The 20830-nt window shown below is 34.9% G+C and overlaps 1 protein-coding gene and 1 long non-coding RNA gene across 7 annotated transcripts in view; one reads left to right on the top strand and one right to left on the bottom strand.

Moving 5' to 3' along the window:
• PCDH9 (protocadherin 9) overlaps nucleotides 1-20830 on the top strand; it is a 966004-nt gene that overhangs the window by 200558 nt on the left and 744616 nt on the right. The window lies entirely within an intron of this gene.
• LOC137210883 (uncharacterized) overlaps nucleotides 18139-20830 on the bottom strand; it is a 31394-nt gene continuing 28702 nt past the window's right edge. The window contains exon 4 of the long non-coding RNA XR_010936769.1: nucleotides 18139-19672. This is a non-coding gene — a long non-coding RNA (uncharacterized lncRNA). The remainder of the gene's footprint in view (nucleotides 19673-20830) is intronic.

The raw sequence follows: 20830 nt of genomic DNA, 5'->3' as shown, positions 1-20830 counted from the left end.
CTTCACTGAAGCTGTGATACAAACTGACATCTATGTTCTTAAGGGACTCCCCCACCACCTCCATGAATTTGGTCATTTTCTTGAATTATTGATGTTCAGTAAGATTTAGTCACAACCTTTGCCTGTCTCTGGAACTGTAGTGTAAAGTCAGCAACCTTTGGAAGATCCCAGGATATACTTTAACATCTGCCGTTCCACTTACCACACTCCATTGAAAGAATTAGAGTTGTTTTAAAAGGGATGGCCTGGAGAAAGCTTAGGGCATAGTTCTCTTGGGACTACAGAAATGACTGAGTTGTACTTTGTACGTGTGTGCATAAATTGTGCACAAACACAACTTTTCTTATATGTAGAAAACACACAGTGAATACTTTTGAGAAGCCCTGAGAATTCCTTGTGGAGTTGGCATTTAGGTTCTCATTCTGATAGCCATACAATATGATGGGAATTTTGATCCCTTCCTTCTAGCCACACTAGTAATAGAATGTTGTTATAAGATTATATTTCTTACTATTTTCTGAAGCAAAGGGTATTTTAAACTTTTCACTTCCAAAAGATCTTGCTGTCTTCCATTTTTTTTCCCCCTTTTAGCACAGATTCAGGATAAAGGAGTTTCAGAAATTATCTCAATTTCTTTCTTGAGCTTTGTGGCTGTTTTTGGTTGTCTGCCTAGTATCTGTGACTCTACCCCTCATTCCCAACAACACCCTGATTATGTCTGGGTTTCTTTCTTCATCCTGACCCCTGCCCCAGGGCTGGAACTTTGTTTAAATGAGCTAGTTTTGTGATTACCATTCCTCTTTCCCTAGATTAGAAATGGATTAGCCTAAACCAGTTTAATTTGATGAGAGGTTTGCTTTGGCCTGCCTGAAGTTTCCATGCATTTATACGGAGGGTAGAAGGCCAGTACAGCTCTCCTGTAAGACATGAACTAGGTTATATATACATAGTCACGACTATTGTACTGGGAGCCATCTCATGACCATCAGAGACAGTGGATTTATGAAGCAACTGCAGAACACATAAAGATAAAGGAACTGGTAATCAATGGCAGTTTTAAACCACTAGATCAACTAGCCCTGACACTTGCTTTAATTTTGGATTCTTTGTTAGGTGGGCCAATACTTTTCCATGTACTTTAAGAAATTTCTTCCCTCTTATTAAACCAACCCAAACATTTTCCTATTATTTAAATCTATAATTCCAGCTATTGCATATTTTACCTTCATGTCCCATGGGCCATGTAATTTTATCACACTATTTTTGATGTTCTACTTTCTATGTTTTATTTCTGTATTTAGCACCACCATCCATTTTGTCACAGAGAGGAAATCTTAGATTTTCCCTTCCTCTTCCCCCTCAATTCCCACCCGGCTGATCACTAAGTCTATTTTTTTCTAATTGAAGTATAGTTGATGTACAATATTATATAATTTATGGGTGTACAATATAGTAATTCACAATTTTAAAGGTTATAATTCATTTATAGTTATTATAAAATATTGGCTCTGTTCCCCATGTTGTATAATGTATCCCTGTAGCTTATGTATTTTATACATAATAGTTTGTATCTTTTAGTCCCCTACCCCTATATTGCCCCTCCCCACTTCCCTCTCCCCACTGGTAATCACTAGTTTGTTCTCCATATCTGTGCATCTACTTCTTTTTTGTTATATTCAGTAGTTTGTTGTATTTTTCAGATTCCACATATAAGTGATATCATATAGCATTTGTCTTTGTCTGACTTATTTCACTTAGCATAATGTCCTCCAAGTCCATCCATGTTGCTGCAAATGACAAAATTTCATTATTTTTCATGGCTGAGTAATATTCCTCTGTGTGTGTGTGTGTGTATACACATATACCACAACTTCCTTATCCATTCATCTGTTGATGGACATTTAAGTTACTTCCATATCTTGGCAATTATGAATAATGCCACTATGAACATATGGTGTGTGTATCTTTTGGAATTAGTGTTTTTGTTTTTTTCAGATATAAACCCAGGAGTGGAATTGCTGGGTCATTAAGTCTTATTGATGTATCACTTAAATTCATACAGCACTCCTATGCCTATTTCAACTGGCTTGCTTCAATCCCTAATCATTCTTTACATGGACTATTGCAATAGATGCCAACCTCTGTCTCAGCCTTACATCTCTTCCCCCAGTGCTACAATCTCCAAATTACTTCCAGGAAGAGCTTTCTAAACAAAAATTTGGCATGTCCTCTTCCAGCCTAAAATTTGTAAGTAATTTCCTATCCCTTGAGTGTAAAGTCCCAAATCTTTTGCATGACATTTGACATATTTTTTTCTTTTTCTTTTGAATATGATATAGCTGATTGTTATATGAATTCCATGTCCCAATTATATGGAGTTTCTTAAAATTCTCTAAATATGACTTATTTTCTCACAACTTGATGGCCTTTTAAATTCATCTGTTTTCATGTACTCACTGTAATTAATATTTGTATATGGCAAACTCTCTTTTATCTGCAAAGATTGTCAGGGAGAACCTTTAATGTAATTTCTAGCCCAGCACTCCTTAGGAAGCGTTGGGTTTTTCTCCACAGGGCTCCTGCAAGTTCATTCCATACCTCTGTTAGAGTGCAGCACAGCACATTCTAATAGTTTATTTTCTTGTCTGTTTTTCTACTAAACCCTGAACTCTTGGAGCTAAGCACCATTTGTCATTGTATTTCTGATACTCTCATTGTGGCTGGCACATAGTAGACAAGCAGTGTTTGTTTTGGAATGAATAGTGAGAAAGAGAATTGCTAATGTAAGGACTGAAAGTTATCTGTATATGACGTCAGCCCAGCTTGTTAAAAAGGAAAATTTCAGAGAGTTAATTGTTTTTGTTTGCAGTTATCCTAGTTATAACACATGACTGATTTTATATTTGTTTTGGTCATTTTATTTTCTTTTTCACTTAGATACTTGATTTTGCTTTGTGGTTTTGTGTTGTTTTTCTTCTCTGGAATGTATTTAGTAACAGGAGAAGAAGTGGCTTTATCTTAAATAAGAACTTAAGTCACTAATCAGGAAAACACAATTGAAAACACATTTTTAACCAAAATTGTATATTAATTACTTGATATTAAGTGAATGTATATTCTGTTTGACTTAAAGGAGATTATAGAGATAGAGTGAACTCAGGAGACTATCTTCTATAGCTTATTTCCAGCAAAAGTACAGAGGTGTTGCAATTATCAGGATAGGTTAGGTCATGTTGTAGTAAAATAAAACAATTCACCTCTCCCCAAATTGCAAGATCTCAGAGATTCAACATCACGAAACTTCTCTTCTCATTTGTTCTACAAACCCCATGCATAACAGAACACCTCCACTCCACACAGTTATTCAGGGATCCAGGATGACAATATGAACCCATACTGGAGATGCACCTTTGGGAACCTAGGGGCTTTGCCAGAGCAACAAAATAGAAAGGGAATGGAGAATTGTGTGTGTGTGTTTTCTGTAGTCAAAACCTAGAAGTGACACACTTCACTTAGATCACAGTTCAGTGGCCAGAAGCAGTCACATGACCTTGTGTAATGCCGGGGGTTGAACACATAAGGGAGCAAATGCAATTGTTTGTGAGCGTTTATTCTGCCACGTTATTATGGTACCTGTTTCATAGATTCTTATAACAATCCAGTCTTGGAAAAGTTAGTGAAGAGACAGGGAGAGAAAACAAGGACCTTTCATTTCTGTCTTTCCAGTAAGCAAACTCCTCTTCATTTGAGATTAAAGTTCTAAGTCTCCTCTCTCAATCACTCTTTCTTCCTATCTATCTATCTATCTATCTATCTATCTATCTATCTATCTATCTACCTATAATATCTATCTATCATCTATCTAGACATTGCATGTCTACTGAATTGCATATAGAACATTAAAGGAAATATAAATATAATAATTAAATGAAATAAAAATTCAAAAGTAATACATTATCCTACTTTTTTCATCAAGATATTTTTCACTCTAAGAAACAGTATCCAACTGTACCAACTGTTTTTAAACATAAAAGGGAACATATTGGCTGATAGTATTGAAAAGTTCAGGCATTGGCTGCATTGACTTGAGTGTCAGCTATGTCCTGTTGCTCGAATAATGTTGTCAGTACCTGGGCTTTCCTTTTATTTCCCATCTCTAGATCAACTCTGCTCCATTGAGGCTTTCTTTCTAGTAAGGCTCTTTTCACTAAGTGTTCCTTGGCCACCTCTACTCCCTACCTGCTCATTAAAAGTGAGGTTATCACCCCAGACCGGTTGGAACCAGAAGGTTGATGATGCCACCAACCTCCCACTTACCTCCCCACCAACCAATCAGAAGAATGTTCACGAGCCTAACACACCCTCTTTGAACGATTACTATAAAACTTCTCACTACACCCTCCAAGGTGGGACACATAATTTTGAGAGCATTAGCCTGCTGTGGCCCCCTTTGCCTGGCAAAGCAATAAAGCTATTCTTTTCTTCTTCACCTAAAAAAAAAAAAAAAAATGTGAGGTTATCAGGAGGATTACATTAGCTATTACAGGCAGTGTCTAGAAGGCCGTACACTTACTTAACATTTCCTAAGTGTTAGTTATTCTATCTTTGCTGTTTTAGAAAGAGACCAGAAAGAGAATTTCATTACCGTGGCTCAAATCAAATGCTCCAGGCTTAACTAGTCAGTGTGATTAGTAGATCAAATATTGTGAATGGCCAGACCTGTGTCATTTGTCCAAACTTTGAGCAGGAAGGGATGTGTTTGTGGTCAGCTCTATCTGACATTCTTGGACTGACTGTTGGGGAGGGGGACTCCTTGAAGGGGAAAGTGATCCTGGGAAGACAAAACAAACAAACAAAATGCCTACTCTGCCTGATATGCCCCAAACATTAGCATGTTCATTTGGAGCCGTGCATTTGCATATATAAGGTATACTGACGAATTCTCATTTTAATTTAAAATATATCTATCAATGTTTCATACCTCATTCAAAATTAACAATTATAATGGAGAAAAATATTCAAAGTGAATATAGGATACTTAATTTTTTAAGTCTTGGAGGAGTAGAGTTTTCCTTCTGAAATAAAAATAAGTATTTTTATGTCTTTGGTAGTTAATTATTTATTCAAACTGTAAATTTTTTATTTGCATAGATGAATCTATATTGTTTCCCCAAAATACTAACCTTTTAGCAGCAAAATGTATTAAGTATTTCTTCCTGGCAACACTCTTCCCTGCTCCCACTGTTTTTACTTAGATTAAAAATTTCATAAGCCATTGGTTATTGAAAAACATATTTCCAGGTTTTCCATATGATCTCAATGTTTATTTTTATAAAAAGTCATATTAATGGGACTTCTCTGGTGGCGCAGTGGTTGAGAGTCCGCCTGCCGATGCAGGGGACACGGGTTCGTGCCCCGGTCCAGGAAGATCCCGCATGCCGCGGAGCGGCTGGGCCCGTGAGCCATGGCCGCTGAGCCTGCACGTCCGGAGCCTGTGCTCCGCGACGGGAGAGGTCACAGCAGTGAGAGGCCCGTGTACAGCAAAAAAAAAAAAAAAAAAAAAAAGAGTCATTAATGGATTATTATTGTTTAAGTGCTTTACTATCATGGGAAAGAGTAGATTATTTGACTAGGTGTTTTTAAGTATTAGATTTGTAATTTCATCAGGAAATTGGATACAGTTTGGTTCAAATTTAATTAACTTAGATTTGGGGCATGTGTATGTTTGTTAAGGCAATCTACTATGTTATTACCTTATGATCAATTATCTTTAAAAATTAATACTATAAACATCACACCTGATTGCAGTTTTCTAAAATCCTAAACATATACATGTGCATTTAAATTACTATACTTATCTACAGTAATTATGTTTACAATCATTTTATTCATACTCTCTCAGATCTACAGTGATCTTAAAATATATCTGGAAAATGTTTGAGGTATGTGTCTTTTCATAATGTAATCACTGTTATAATATTTTTGCTCCAAAAACATTCATCTTAAATTAAAATTTATTTCATTTTATAATATAAAACCCCAAACAATTTCTTATACTGGCAGCCATTATCAGAGGTGATTTCCTTGGATTCTAAGTGAGTTCTTGATTTCAAGTGGAATTTTTGTAACTTATTTTAAAGCATGTGTGATTTCTGTTTAACAGCTGTTTTCATCATTTCCGTATGAACTGTTATTTATACCTTAATGTTAAGCTTCTGGGAATTCTTTTCCTTACTGTACTATCTCACAACAATATTCTAATATTTAAAGTCTTTCCTCCAGCCCTCTCACCACCACAGTCTTTTCATTTCCATTACAGTAACCTTTTCACTATTTTTATTACCAAAAAATCACTCTGTATGCCAATATTCTGATATTCTTATTTCTCAGAAAGACATTTCTCCATTGGCCAAGACTTAAGGTTTATGGGGGTAAATAAACTCTGCCCCTACATTCTCAAACTGGTCGTTTTTACTAGAAGAAGATCCAGTTAATTTTATCTTTCTAAGATACTGAAGAATAGCAGTAATAAATTCTCATTTATGGAATGGAACAGTCCTGAACCATGACCTATCTGAGAGTTTCCATCTCTCATTTCTATGCTCTGTGACAGTGTGCTTGGTGCCAGAGGAGAACTTTCAAAATATTTCTGTCATGTGAAAGCTGCAATATAGTTCCACAGAAAGAACTCTCCTAGTATCAGATTTGTACAACAAAACAAGAATAGCATTGTGTACTCAACAGACACCTGATCATTTCTGTAAGATGGTACATACAGATTTGGAATCAAGCCTTCAGATTTTGTGTTTATACTTGGGATCATAAGAGTTCATAAAGATGGCCATAGTTATGAAGAACAACAACAAATCTTTAAATAACATTTTTAAAATCTAAAATGTATAGTGGATTTTTCTATCTGTTCATAGAATAGCTACAGTAAACCTACAGAAAGTGTAAATATACCCAGGCTCAGGGTTGAGGATACATATATGAATCAAGAAGCCAAGCCCCAAAACCATTTCTGTGCAAACCAAGCAAGTACCATAACTTCATGATTTAACATTAATAAAGTGAGCATTTTTCCCCCAGTTCCAACACTACTTAACCTGGAGTTGAAAAGAAGTTAAAAAGAAATCCAAAACCTCTCCTGAGTTGATTTAGACTTTTCCCCCTTATGACACTGTAACCAGAAAATAGTGTAGGATTTTGTGGAAAGATGAAGGGAATGTATCAGGGATTGAGGGGTACTCTAAAGCTGCTTTTAACTAAGTCTGTGGGGTAATCTGAAAACTAGATCCTCCAGCCTAGTGTCAGGTATATGTTAAACCCCAGTTTTAATTTACAGCCCGTAATTTAGTTTCCTTGGCAGTGATTCATAAATCCCCATTTCATCCCACGACTGCTGCATGATAATGATGCTTTCTCCGGAGCAGCTTCTATGACTACTAAGCCTGCTTTTCAAGCCATGATGGCTTCCACTTAGAGAATTCCACCCAATGCCAGTCTTAACAAATGTATAGCCTTATTGAAAATGTGCCAGTGCCTAGCTTGCTATGCAGGTCCATGGTCATTAAAATTTTATCATATAAACCCCGCTGTCTGCACAGAAGAGGAATCGAAAATGTTGGCAAGGGATGATCACATATTTTATCAGAATCTCCTAAAAGAGAAAACCAGCATGTTTAGAGCAGGAAGGAACCAAAATAACATTGCCTTTAATTTAAATATAACAAAATGTCCAAACCTCTGAAATTGACATTTATCTACTACTGTTCATTTTCACATTTCCCTTGAATGTCTCAGTTTCCCAAAGTTTCATGACAGTCTGATGCAGTTGCAATGATATGATTCTCGTATGTTTCTCTTGGAAAGCTTGTATTAATCAAAGGATGCCCCTGAGACCTAAAGGCAGCATGCTATTGATTACAGTGTTGACTTATCAAAAAGCTGAGAGATTAGTGGGTTTACAGCTTTATGTAGGAATAGAGATTTGAATGGCTGGAAACTTGATTTGGGGAATTGTACTTTAGCTTATAAATACAGATAAAACATGAAACAGTGGGGCAAAACCAATCTCACAGTACCTACAACATTTTTGTGAAAGGCACATGCATTCCCCTACAAAATATTCCTCCTTACAGTTGTGTCTGAATACATTTTGTTTATTATGAGATGTGGCATTTCATGTTTTTCCTTTTTAGATTTAGAACAGACAGTGACTCTCCTAAAATGCTCCTGTGCTGTTCCAATTTCCGACAACAGCATGACTAATCACTTTGAAAAGAGAAAATCTATCAGAGCTTTGAAAATATATAAGAGTTGTTCTTTTTTGTCATATTTTAACATTTTATTGTTTGGAACAGTTTTAATGATTTATGTCTATAAGTTTTCAAGGTTAAAATCAGAGTGTGGTCAGATAATTTTAAGCAGATGAGAAAATCAACCAAGAACAAATGTTGGATTATGTGCTAAATTTCTAAATATTTGTATTATTTTATGCACAGATAGGACAACAGTTCTCATCCTTGGTAACCTGGCTGTAAGTAGTGCTGTGGAAGTAGTGATATGTTTGCTCTGATATATTTTTTCCTCTTCAGTTTTTTGAGATTGTTGTGAAGACAAATTTGGTGGGGAGATTTCTTGATTCCAAGCAAAGTTAATTAATTCATGTTCAAATTTACCTTAGGTGCCTTCTCATAATTACCATCCATTTTTTTCCCTAACAAATCAAAAATTAATATATAATTTAATTTTCATAATATAATTTTAACATATAGTTTAAATCATATAATTATATCTTGCATATTTATGTATTTGAAGCAGTCTTCGTTTTTATTGAAGTCCAATTTCTGAGTTTAGTTTTAAAAGGTTCAAAAGTTAAGAGAAGCATAATGTTGTAATGAACAGCTGCAGGTGTTCGCTTAAGAAATTAGAAACTGTGTATTAACTCTATGAACATAATTCAGCCATTATGGGAATTCTGAGTAAATACAATAGAAGAATTGAAGTGGGGATTATATCTATTAATGTACAATGTATATATATATATATATATATATATATACAAGTAAATGTTATGTCTAGCACATCCATATAAGAATAAACCTTGATAGGACATTTTGGAAAGAGACACATGCCCTCTACGTGACTTGCACAATTTGGACTGTACATACCTGCCTGCCACTGTATCCTGTGGCATACCTCTGGTGTGAAATCTAATTGTGAAACAACTGAGCAAATGTTTCAGCTTTGAACTTCAAAAATGTCATGAAGAAATTAACAATTATTTGATAATCATTGAACCTGCATTTTCCTCTCTTTAAGCATTATGTAATAACAAGGTATGCATGTACAGATACATGAATATACATATATGTATATGTGTATATGTGTACACACAACAAACAGAGCACAATATTTCAAGACCACTATATTCATTATGTAATCATGCAATTCTTTTCTGTAGGAATGAAATATTATTCTAGGATTGACTAAGATAGTAAAACAAATAGACTAAACTTTCAGCAGTGAGATATCTCTGAACTTATGTGCATTAAATTATACTTTGAATAGTTTAAATTGTTTTGAACAGATAAAATTTTAAGAAATGGAAGAACAATCTAGCATGAAAACTTTAGACCTAAGCAATGTCACAGTATATTTTTCAGAAAAAAAAAATGTTTACTATATTTATTCCTTCAGAGTTGGTTCCACCATGTAGTTTCCTGGGCCCAGGATGGCACAGGTAGAGCACAAATATGTATTTTACAGTGTCCATTGGTTTATGTTTTTGTTTTGCTTTAACAAAACAAGCTGGAAGATCATTAGTAAAATCCCACTTCACCAATAATGAAGATTTTGGTATGAATGTCATAGGCAGGATGAGTGTATTGAAAATGTAATGAACTGGCCTTAGATTATTATATATGCATGCTATTATTCACAGTTCAAATAGTATAAAATGTATGAGTATATTGCTGTCTATTTTATTTATGAAAATTAAAATAAAACACCATCCTTTTCAAGTTTGTAAGTTGTAACAGTGATTTTCTTATAAAATAATTTGAGTCTGAATTTCTTTCTAATCCTTGCTGTCTTCAGTAAATAGATGTCTCATTTATTATTTTATCAACACTGAATTGAAATGCACATTAAGTGTTCAAAAGATACTGAATGTCTTGCTTCACAGACTGGGAATGATTTCCAGTATAAGAAGACTCAATCAAATATTCCTTAAGCAATAAAGACATTTAATAATTTCATATCACAGATATCAGAGAGGTAGGCAGTTCCAGGGACCAGTGACTCAGTGATGTGAATATAGCATTTGTGAAGGGTAGAATTTTCAAAATTCTCTTGTCCTCCTTTAAAGATCATAAGACACCTGTCACAACACTGATTATCATGGCTTCACACCCTTGTTCCAGGCAGAAAGACATTCTTTAAATCAACATACCTTCATTAGCACACCGTTCCAACATCTGTCTTCCCAGAGATTGGATAACAGCAATTTTTCCTATTAATGTTCCATATTTTTTTCCTTCAGTCCTTTGTGTCTCATCTGTGACAGATGAACTCAGCCCCTCTGTATCTCTGAAAAAACACTTCCTGAACATTGGGTTAGTTCCTTTTATCCCCCTTCATTATTACCTTTTCATTGCTTACCTGGTGCTATCATATATATGAACATTAACTTTTCGTTGCAGTCACCCACAACTCTAACGTAGAAAATATATCATTATCCTGCTTCGAAATCCAGTAAAAAGATAGATGTACTATTTTATAATAAATAATCACAACAGAAAGAAAGAGAGAAATTCTAATTCTCATTGGTATGAATGTGACTATTATAGCCTCCTTACTTGTACATTTATGTTGAAGGAATGGCAAAAAAAAAAAAAAAAAATGTGGACCAAAAGTCAGGGTAGGGTGCCCAGCTTGTATTCCAAGGGTTTCCTCAGACCTATGTAATTTTTTTTTTTTAACAATTTAGAAGGAAACTTAGCAAACAGACTAAAAACTTGAGTCAATGCTAGAATTCAGGGACTCAGATTTTGCAAACTATAAAAAACATTCTGATAGGTCTACAACTAATAACTGATACTTACTGCTTCAAAACATTGCTTCAAAACAGATTGCTGTACTTAGGAGACAAGCTCTTCAAATTGTTACTCAGCAACTTGCCTGGAACAGCATCAATCCTCATATATGTATTAAAAACTATCTTCTTAAATTTTGTGCCCTTTATACAATATAGCTAATGGTACTCATGCTTTCACAGTTTATTTTTAACTCAAACTAAAAAATAGCACAGAAATTTGTCCAAATAGTCTTATAATGAGTCTCATTCAAACTGTGTCAATAACATGTAATAACATTCTGGTTTTAGGTATAAACCTTAGGACAAAGGAGACCATTTTCTTTTTTAATATCAACAGAATTTTTGCATAAATACAAACAATGTTATACTTCTCTAAATTGAAAATATTTACTTCTTAATTTTTTCTTATTAAAGCTGAAATTTTAATTTAAAAAAAAAAAACATTTAGCAATTGCCTTCACATCTACAGTTTATGATTGCTGACTTTTCTAACAGCTTCCACTGGAAGCCCAATGGCTAATTGCAAAATTCTTGCCAGTACAAGTGCACCTGTGCTCTCTGTAGAATTGTTCCTCTTATTAAAACTTTTGTGAACATTTGTTTTGAAATTATTTTTTCCTCTATTTTTCATTGGCAAATTTCTACAAAATCATATGAAGTCTTAGTAAGACCAGAAGGGCTCTGTCTCTTTGAAAAGAGTAGTTTCCAAAGGTAGCTTCTCTTAACTCTGTAATAATAAATCAAAAACAATACAAATATTGTTAATTCTCCATAAAGTACCCTAGCAAGGCAAATATTTCAGACATAAATAATGGAAAAGGGATCTATAAATACTCAAACAATGAAAAATGCAATATCTTATAAAATTATATTTTAAACATAGAATAACAAGGTATTTTGGAGGGTACATGTGTTACTTGAATTGGATTTTACAGGTAAGAAAAGAGTTAAAAGTTCTGGAAGAAATTATTATTGTAAGCTGCAGAAAATATGGATAATTTTTAACTTCATTATATATACATATATTTTAATTTTTTGAAATAACTTGTTTTTTATCTGTTTGCTCATTACAAAAAATATGGATGTTTCCAGCTTTAGATTACACTGTGTTTTCATTATTGGTTCTTTTCTTAACACCTGCTTTCAAAGTAGGTTATGGCTGAACAAAAAAACATAAATAAAGAGGCAACATTACAGCTCTCTCAAAGCTTTATAAATGGTTCGATTTTTTCACTCATTTATGCTTTGAATACAAAGTCAGTGTGAAGCAGTAATTCTTTTTCTTTATTTTACTCTCAAAATGTCAACTTTGAAAACATAACATGTAATTTTAGGGCTAGTTAGTCTATGTTTCCTGTATCAGTGTTACTAGTAGTTTGAATAGATTACTGTGAGTGACTTGTTTAAATACTAAATAAATAAACTTACTTTAGGAGTTGTGGATGTATTAGATTTTCTTATATCTGCTACTTTTGTGTTGTAAAAAAATTGGAATTTTTCTTCCTAAGTCGTCAGACAACACCCTTAATTAGCAATGGGAGAAGAGTGGAGGTAAACTTTAACATATGGAGGGAGAGACCCTCAACCTGCAGGGTACAGGCTCTAAGGAGCCTGTATGAAGAGCAAACTAATCTTTTCATAAAGAGTATTTCAGGCAGAAGGCACCTGGATTCTGGCAGAAGTATACTCAATCTCAGTTGAAATTACCTACTCTGTGAAAGAGTGCTGGGTCTTAGAGGCTCTTCTAAGCAGTCTGAATTACGGGAACAATTTACTGTCTTCCACTTTGCTTATTTGTGCTCATGGAAGATGTTTTTTTGCTATTGGTCTAAAGCTATAGGTCCAATGCAGGGTACACCTGGGACATCTCTTCTTCTACTCATGCAAGACAACATGCAGTCTTTTTCTGTAATGGGCTCACTAAGCCAGCAAGAAAAGTGGCTGGCTCAAAAATTGTGAAGTTGTCAGTGTCCCAAGGCCTCTGTTCATTTTTTTTTTTTTTTTTTTTTGGTACGCGGGTCTCTCACTGTTGTGGTCTCTCCCGTTGCGGAGCACAGACTCCGGGCGCGCAGGCTCAGCGGTCATGGCTCACGGGCCCAGCCGCTCCGCGGCATGTGGGATCTTTCCGGATGGGGGCAGGAACCCGTGTCCCTTGCATCGGCAGGCGGACTCTCAACCACTGCGCCACCAGGGAAGCCCCCTCTGTTCATTTTTACAATGATTTTGACAGGAAGATAAAGGGATTCCAAATATTATTTATTAAACTGAGAAAGTTACCTGGAAAGAATGAAAAAATAATTATAGAAAACCAAACTGAAATCTTTGAGTTTGGGAGTTGAAAAATGGAGAGTAATGAGAGGTTGCACTAGGTGAGTAGTATTATTTATGTTCAAATGTTCTCGCCAGAATTGCAATGTGTTTTTCTGGTTGGAAAAAAAACAATGAATAAGCATGGTTCCGTAATGCATATTGATCATTCAAAAGCACATTGCAAACTAAAAGGCAAAACAACGTAGTCAAGGCTCTTAAAACACAGGTGGGGAATTATGCCAGTAAAGGAAACTGCTTTGTAGGGAACGTAGGGATATATTAGCTTTTGAATGAAGAGGTTAACCACTGAAGCACTTTTTAGAAGGGGTGGAAAGATAGCAGATATTGAAAAAGGTAGATAATTCTTTATGGTTGAGGACAGGCCTCCATGAGAGTCTACATAGGATATTTTCAAGAATTACATAATTAGAAGGTGTGAAAACTTACAAAAGACAGTATTAACATTGTTTTTAAGAAGACATTATATTTTTCTCATGATTCTAACTTTGCACAGCTTTTTACATATAAATTTCATCTCAGGACAAATTGGAGGAAGATATATTCTCCTCTCTTTCTGCTCTCCTTTCCTGATAAGAAAAAATTCCAACAGTTTTTAAAGTATTTTATCAAAATTATAATTTCATCTGTCTTGCCTTGATATTATGAGTTCCATGACTGCAGATCACTTTTTCATTCATTTTTGCATAATCAGTGTTTAAGTCAAAATATTTATTGAATAAATCAAGAAATTGATAAAAAATATATTAACAGACTTGTTTAAAATTACAGAATTCATATAAGCTATTTTTAGAAGGTAATTTTATTTCAGACCAACATAATTTTGCCAGAATTATCTTTCTGATTAATTCAACTCTAATAGTCAAACTTTAAGTTAAGAAAGAATAAAACTCTTCGAAGATGTCAAAATTTGTCTAGCCTTTATTTAAATTTATAGGTAATCCATCAAAATTAAGGTGTCATTTATTCTAAGGTGTCAGTGTGTGTGTACTGTAAATAGGTATTAAAATGACATATTTTTCAATGTAGAGAAGTAACAGGTATTATTAAAATATATAGAAGAAAAACATATTAAGAATGAAAGTACAAGAAAGGAAAGTTTAAAATTTGTAGTCTCATAAGTCTTAGGTTAACTAACTTTAATAGTTAAACATCTTTTTTTCTCTAAGTTTCTCACTTTAAAAATGAATTCATTCTATGTATAGAATGAATATGTTTTGCTTATTGAAATGCAACCAGCTAGCACATTAATCCTTAGCAGTGCTCGGAAGTACTGGGAGAGGATTGAGGGACTGGTTGGGGGAGGGGAGAAAAATGGAAATTATCTGGGAGTGGAAATGAAAACAAAACAAAAAAAGAACACATGTAATTGAAGGAAAGATGGGAGTGGGTATCAAGAACAAATTCACCTGCTTCATCATTTTGCTTCAGGTACACATTCTATGAATAATCTACAGAAATGAAAATGAAGTTCTTCTACCTGTGGCAACATGGAAGAATCTTATAAATATGATATTGAATGAAAGAAGCCAGTTACAAAAAAAATGTACAATTCCATTTCTATAGAGATTTTTAAAAAGACAAAGGTAACTTATGGTGTTAGAAGTCAGGAAAGTGGTTAGGGACGGTGTTATAACTGGGAGAGGGGACAAGGGAGGTTTTTTTTAATGCTGATAGTATACTATTTCTTGATCTAGCTCATAGGATGACAAACATTTTCTGTAAAAAGCCAGATAGTAAATATTTCAGGCTTTGCAGGTGAAATAATCTGTCTCAACTACTCAGTTCTGTTCTAGTGCAAAGGCAACTATAGATAATATGTAAATAAATAGGTATTGCTGTGTAAAAAAAAAAAAAAAGAATTCATTCTATGTATATAGTGTTTTTCTTACTTTAAAATACATAATAACTGTTTATCATAAAGTGTTACTTTTTTTTAATTTTTCCACAATTCATTTACTGAATTGGAGAAGTGATTTAACAACAGATTACGAGATAAGGCTGGGAGAGGAGTTCTTGCTTTCTCTCCCAGGAGACAGTTGTGTCATGGATGCTTTTAAATTTTCCAAAATAGCCATCTGCGGTTGGGCAAGCTGGGTCTGAAGCTGGAGATTGGCATACATACATTCTAGGAGTCCTAGGTATTCCTTGGGCTTGTGGTCAATTCCCGAGGGCAGCTTTGTTGTCGGGATTTTCAGGAAAGTAGCTGGTGGGGAACTTTCTTGAAGATTAATAACGCTGCAGGAGGGTTTGTCTTGACAAAGAGGCACAGCATTACCTTCCTCTTTGTCTCTTCTATTAGTAGGATGACTAGAACGCCGCTACAGCTGAACACCAACAGGTGTGATGCCTACAGTGTTAATTGAAAGCCTCAATCCCAGCACCTTGTAGCTGATACACATGCGCAGTCATTTGTTACTTTTTTAAAAGAACATAGCACAAAAGATAAAACATAGGCACAAAATCAGCTACACAGTGGTAACACTAATGCTATATAGTATAATACTATAGTATTACATAGTATTATATAATATTATAGCATTATATTATATTATAGTATTATATATAAATATATGTAGTAAAAGCACATATACATATTCTTTAACCTATCTTTTAGAAACATTCAAAATGGATTTATTGAGGTAAGACTGACAGGGAATAAGATGTGCATGTTTAAAATGTAACTTGTGGGCCTTCCCTGGTGGCGCAGTGGTTGAGTCCGCCTGCCGATGCAGGGGACACAGGTTCATGCCCCTGTCCAGGAAGATCCCACATGCCGCGGAGCGGCTGGGCCCGTGAGCCATGGCCGCTGAGCCTGCACATCTGGAGCCTGTGCTCCGCAACGGGGGAGGCCACAACAGTGAGAGGCCCGCATACTGCAAAAAAAAAAAAAAAAAAAAGTAACTTGGTAAGTTTTGAAATATGGGTATACCTGCGAAACCATTACCACAATCAAAATAGTGGACATCTCAAACATCAACAAAAGTTCCCTCAAGCCTTTGTAACCACTCCTTCCCACCTTCCCCTAGTAATATTCAGTCTACTGTTTCAAAAATGGGATTGCTTTTAACTTAGCACATAGTGGAATGCAACAAGTGGAAATTAAGTAGATCAATATTAATTTCATGCTCCGACGTGATTTTTTTCCAAAGAGAATATTTTAATTTTTGATGCTAATGGCAAGATCATAATTATGTACTTTTGAATGTGCTCCTGCGGTCTGGAGAGAAAAATGAAACAAAGGGGCTTCCCTCAATAGAAATAGAGATTTTTGAATACTTAATGAAGAGTAAGGAAACATTCATATTAGATTTTCTTGGTCATCTCATGAATTATATTTGAAATGACTTAGTTTTCATTTTTCATTACATTTGTCCAGTGTTCTAGTAGTGTCCTATAACAGATGGCTTGGCTTTTCACAGAAGAGTTAAGATAAAACATGCTAAACAATTTTCACATGTCCATTTAGAAGAGAAAGTTAGAATACAGTACCATAGTAAACAATAACTTCTTCCCTAGCATGTGTACACACAAACATACTCACACAGACACATGTTTATTACATATTTTACTGATATAAAGAATGAATAGCTCACAATTTACAATAACATATTTCATGCTAAATTTCACATAACCAAATGATTCTTACAGAATATTTTCATTTAACTGGCAAATGACAAATGAGTATACATCTGACATGAATCTTCTGATATTTTCATTTATGTTAATAGGAAAAACAGGAGTAAAAGAGAAGTAAGACATATTTCAGAACTTCATTCATTCATCAACAATGTAAGCACTTATTTGTTTAATCAGGTAGTAGTTTTCAAATGTTGGAAGAGCATTTCATCATCTTCTTCTACTATGTGCAAGTAATGGCTACAGATATGACACAGTTTAAGTTTATTCTGTATTAATATTTTCTCCATCACTCTCAAGTTTAGATAATCAACAAATCACTAAATCAAGCCCTGTGTATTTGGTAATTTCTATGGTGTGAGTCCTTCAAGCTACCAACATGATATCACAGAGCATGGAGTTGAAAAGGGATGCACATACGGTGCATTACATATTATCTGTACCATACACTTACAATAGATGGAACAACTTCGAGATCATTGACAAGAGTAAAAGTTGGTAAAGCAATGATTTTAATATAATTTACTAAATCATAAGTTCTTATATATTAATTTTTAACAATGACTGTGTTTAGTAACTGGATCACAAAATTCCTGAAAATTTAACAGGTTTTAACAGCTCCAGTGCACTGTTGCCTATAGAGTGTTGCACTCCTAAACATGGAAATTATGACCAATGGCCATTGAGTATGGTGGGAGTTAGCTTATTCTAACAGAAACTTTTGCTCTTTAATAGTTAATCATCTGGTTTTGGTCAATCTTTGCTAAAGTTTTCACCAGACTATTAAAGTTCTATATCATTTGATCTAAAAGGTTCAATGTTTTCCCATCATCCATTTACATTAAAATACACTGATTTGAAGGTAAAATACAAATTTCTCATTTGGTTGGCTTCCTGATAAAGAATTTAGAGTAGTACATGGACTGACAGTTGCATGAAGGTTTTGTTTTTCTGAAGGGCCAAGAAAACAATTTTGGCAACAAGAGCTACTGTTATCCCTATCACTTCTCTTCCTCCTTATCTTCCTCTTGCTTTTTTTTTTTTTTTTTTTTTTCCTTTTTCTCCTCCAGATAGAAACCCTCATAAAATGGGATATCCTTAAAATATAGTCTGGTCTGTTATTGATATAATTTATTTTCTTTGTTTATATTCTTTGAGTCTGTATAAAGAATATAGTCTTTGCCTAAAAATTTCACTTAAGTATGCATTTGTTCCAGTCCAGCCTGTTTTTCTTTTAAGTGTTTCCCAACTGCCTTTTTCTTAAGCTACTTTCTTTTTCTGTTGGTTGCTTGTAGCCATGACAACAACCTGTGCTTAGCCATTGTGGATCTTTCTCCATCCAGGAGCTTTGGAAAGCCTGGCAAAATGCCAGGGATGTTTGTTGATTCAGATCTTTGAGAGGGTCCATTTAGTTGTCCAGTTTTTGATCCAAATTGAGAGTTCTTTGGTCTGTTTGCTTCACTTCAGGTAAACTATCTTTCATTTACTTGTTTCAAATTCTTGACTTGGCTGTTAGCTGTCACTTGAAGTAACTGTTAGAATCAAAAGATTCACTTCAAATATGTCTTTATTTTATGTTCTTTCTCATTTCCTGGAAGTTGATTATGTTGGCATATAGAAGATGCAGTTTACTCTAGAATTTCTGGCGTGCCTTTGAAGTTTTGAAATTGTGTTACAAAGGATGCTAATGTGATTGCTTTTTTATGGGTAATGGAAGGCAAATGGCAGTTGGTGGAGAAGAGAAAAAGGAGTGTGGGAGGGGAGTACCAATTTGGAACAGGTGTTGATCATTTTTGCCTAGATTAAGTAGTACAACTATAAACAAACTGTCTTCTAAAATAAAGCCTCAAAGTTAAAAAGGCTAAAAGAAAGGCTTTCCATGAGAGCTCGCCCAATCCCCTTCCTAAAACAGAAATGTTCACTGTAAAACAGAAGTCGCAAATTCGTTAAGAGTGGTTGGTTGGAAATAAGAGCCGAAAGAGAAAACTGCATTGCAGTGATTGGCTTGATTTGGTGAATAAATTGCTATTTTCAGATTCAATTTGTATCAATAGGCAAACTCTGTACACCTGCAGACCCTGTCACAGTATCAGGGCACTGAAGCAGCTGATCTTAAATAATCCGTTTCCCTTTCAACAATAATTGCACCCCCATTCCTGAAGCCTCAACCTAGGAGGGGAGCCTTTGATGTCTGATTGGCAAGCAATACTCTTTTCTATCACTAATGGAAAGAACACCACGGTTTGTAAACTTAAAAAATATCTCCGAAAAGTCGGCCTCCTTGTTTTTTGGGTTTTTTTGGGTTTTTTTTTTGCGGTACGCGGGCCTCTCACTGTTGTGGCCTCTTCTGTTGCGGAGCACAGGCTCCGGGCGCGCAGGCTCAGCGGCCATGGCTCACGGGCCCAGCCGCTCCACGTCATGCGGGATCTTCCCGGACCGAGGCAGGAACCCGTGTCCCTTGCATCGGCAGGCGGACTCTCAACCACTGCGCCACCAGGGAAGCCCCGGTCTCCTTGTTTTTAAAAGAGCTGAGGGTGTTGAATTGTTGGAAAGATTCATCTTTATTAAATGTGACTGAACACTGGAAGAGTAAGATACTGTTTCCTGCAAGAAAGTAAAGAAACCACATTTTGGTTATTTACAATGTTCAGTGTAGCAGGTTGAGTTAAACAGGTGTTCACAGAAGTCATGCATATTTCCTGGCTGAGGAGAGAGGTAGCAAAGTTATTTTACATGCTTTTCACCATGGAGCAGGAGGGTTTGGGGTGGAATACCCTAGTCTTCCTAGGCTCTGACTCAGGTCCCTAATTAGAGACCTCCTTGTCCATCCTAGCACTTGGAGGCTGGAGCATTTTCATGAAATGAAGAAATCTTCCATTTTGAGGCAAATAATAGATACAAATTATCTATTATTATTTTGAGGCAAATAATAGATACAAATTAATTAATTCATAAATACTTTTTCTAACTTTCCAATTGGTGAATATTAACAAAAATCAAGGGATATATTTCATACACGTATACTGAAAGAAAGAGAACAAAAATTTACCTTTGAAAATGACATCATAATTAGTGTTAAAAAGTGCCACCTCCACATCCTTTAGTACATTCATCGTAGCATGTAAAATTTTTAAACCCAGAGATATAAAAGGAGAAAATATGTGATTTATCTCAATGACACTTCTAGTATCAAAAACTTTTATGGGTACTTGAATAAAATAAAGCTATACTACTTGTCACTAAGTATGCACTCAAGTATTTAATGATTCCTTTTTTCCTGTTACGTTCATTTATTAAATATTTATTGAGTGTCTGGTACTCAGGCACTGTGCTAGGTGAGAGAAATAAAACTCTGAGTGGTTCCTGCAGAAATCCACTTAATCTTCTAAAGAGGGCTTATAGGTAGAGCAAAGTATTCTTCCTTGTATGCTAGTAGTTGTGCAGTACAGCAATATAACTTAAGCAGTTGTCACTTTGCATCTTGAGTTTGAAGCTTGACTAGGTCTGCATTGGGTAACATAAGAATGAATTGCACATTGAATGACAAGAAATGGAAAGGGAGACTGAAACTTAGAAAAAGGAATAGGTTTCTTTTATTTCATGTAGGCAAAGGGGAAAGAAAAGATAATAGAAATGCCAAATTATAATGCGCAGATATTTATATAATGAAGACATTCACACGTAATTGTATACTTTGTTTGAATTGTCTAGTTTTACTTCAGTTTTCTTCTACTTTTTTTCACTGTTTTTTTTTTTTTTGCG

This window comes from Pseudorca crassidens, chromosome 18 (genome assembly GCF_039906515.1).
Source record: "Pseudorca crassidens isolate mPseCra1 chromosome 18, mPseCra1.hap1, whole genome shotgun sequence".
NCBI lineage: Eukaryota > Metazoa > Chordata > Mammalia > Artiodactyla > Delphinidae > Pseudorca > Pseudorca crassidens.
Note: the sequence above shows the minus strand (reverse complement) of the source record. Positions and strands in the feature narration are given on the sequence as shown.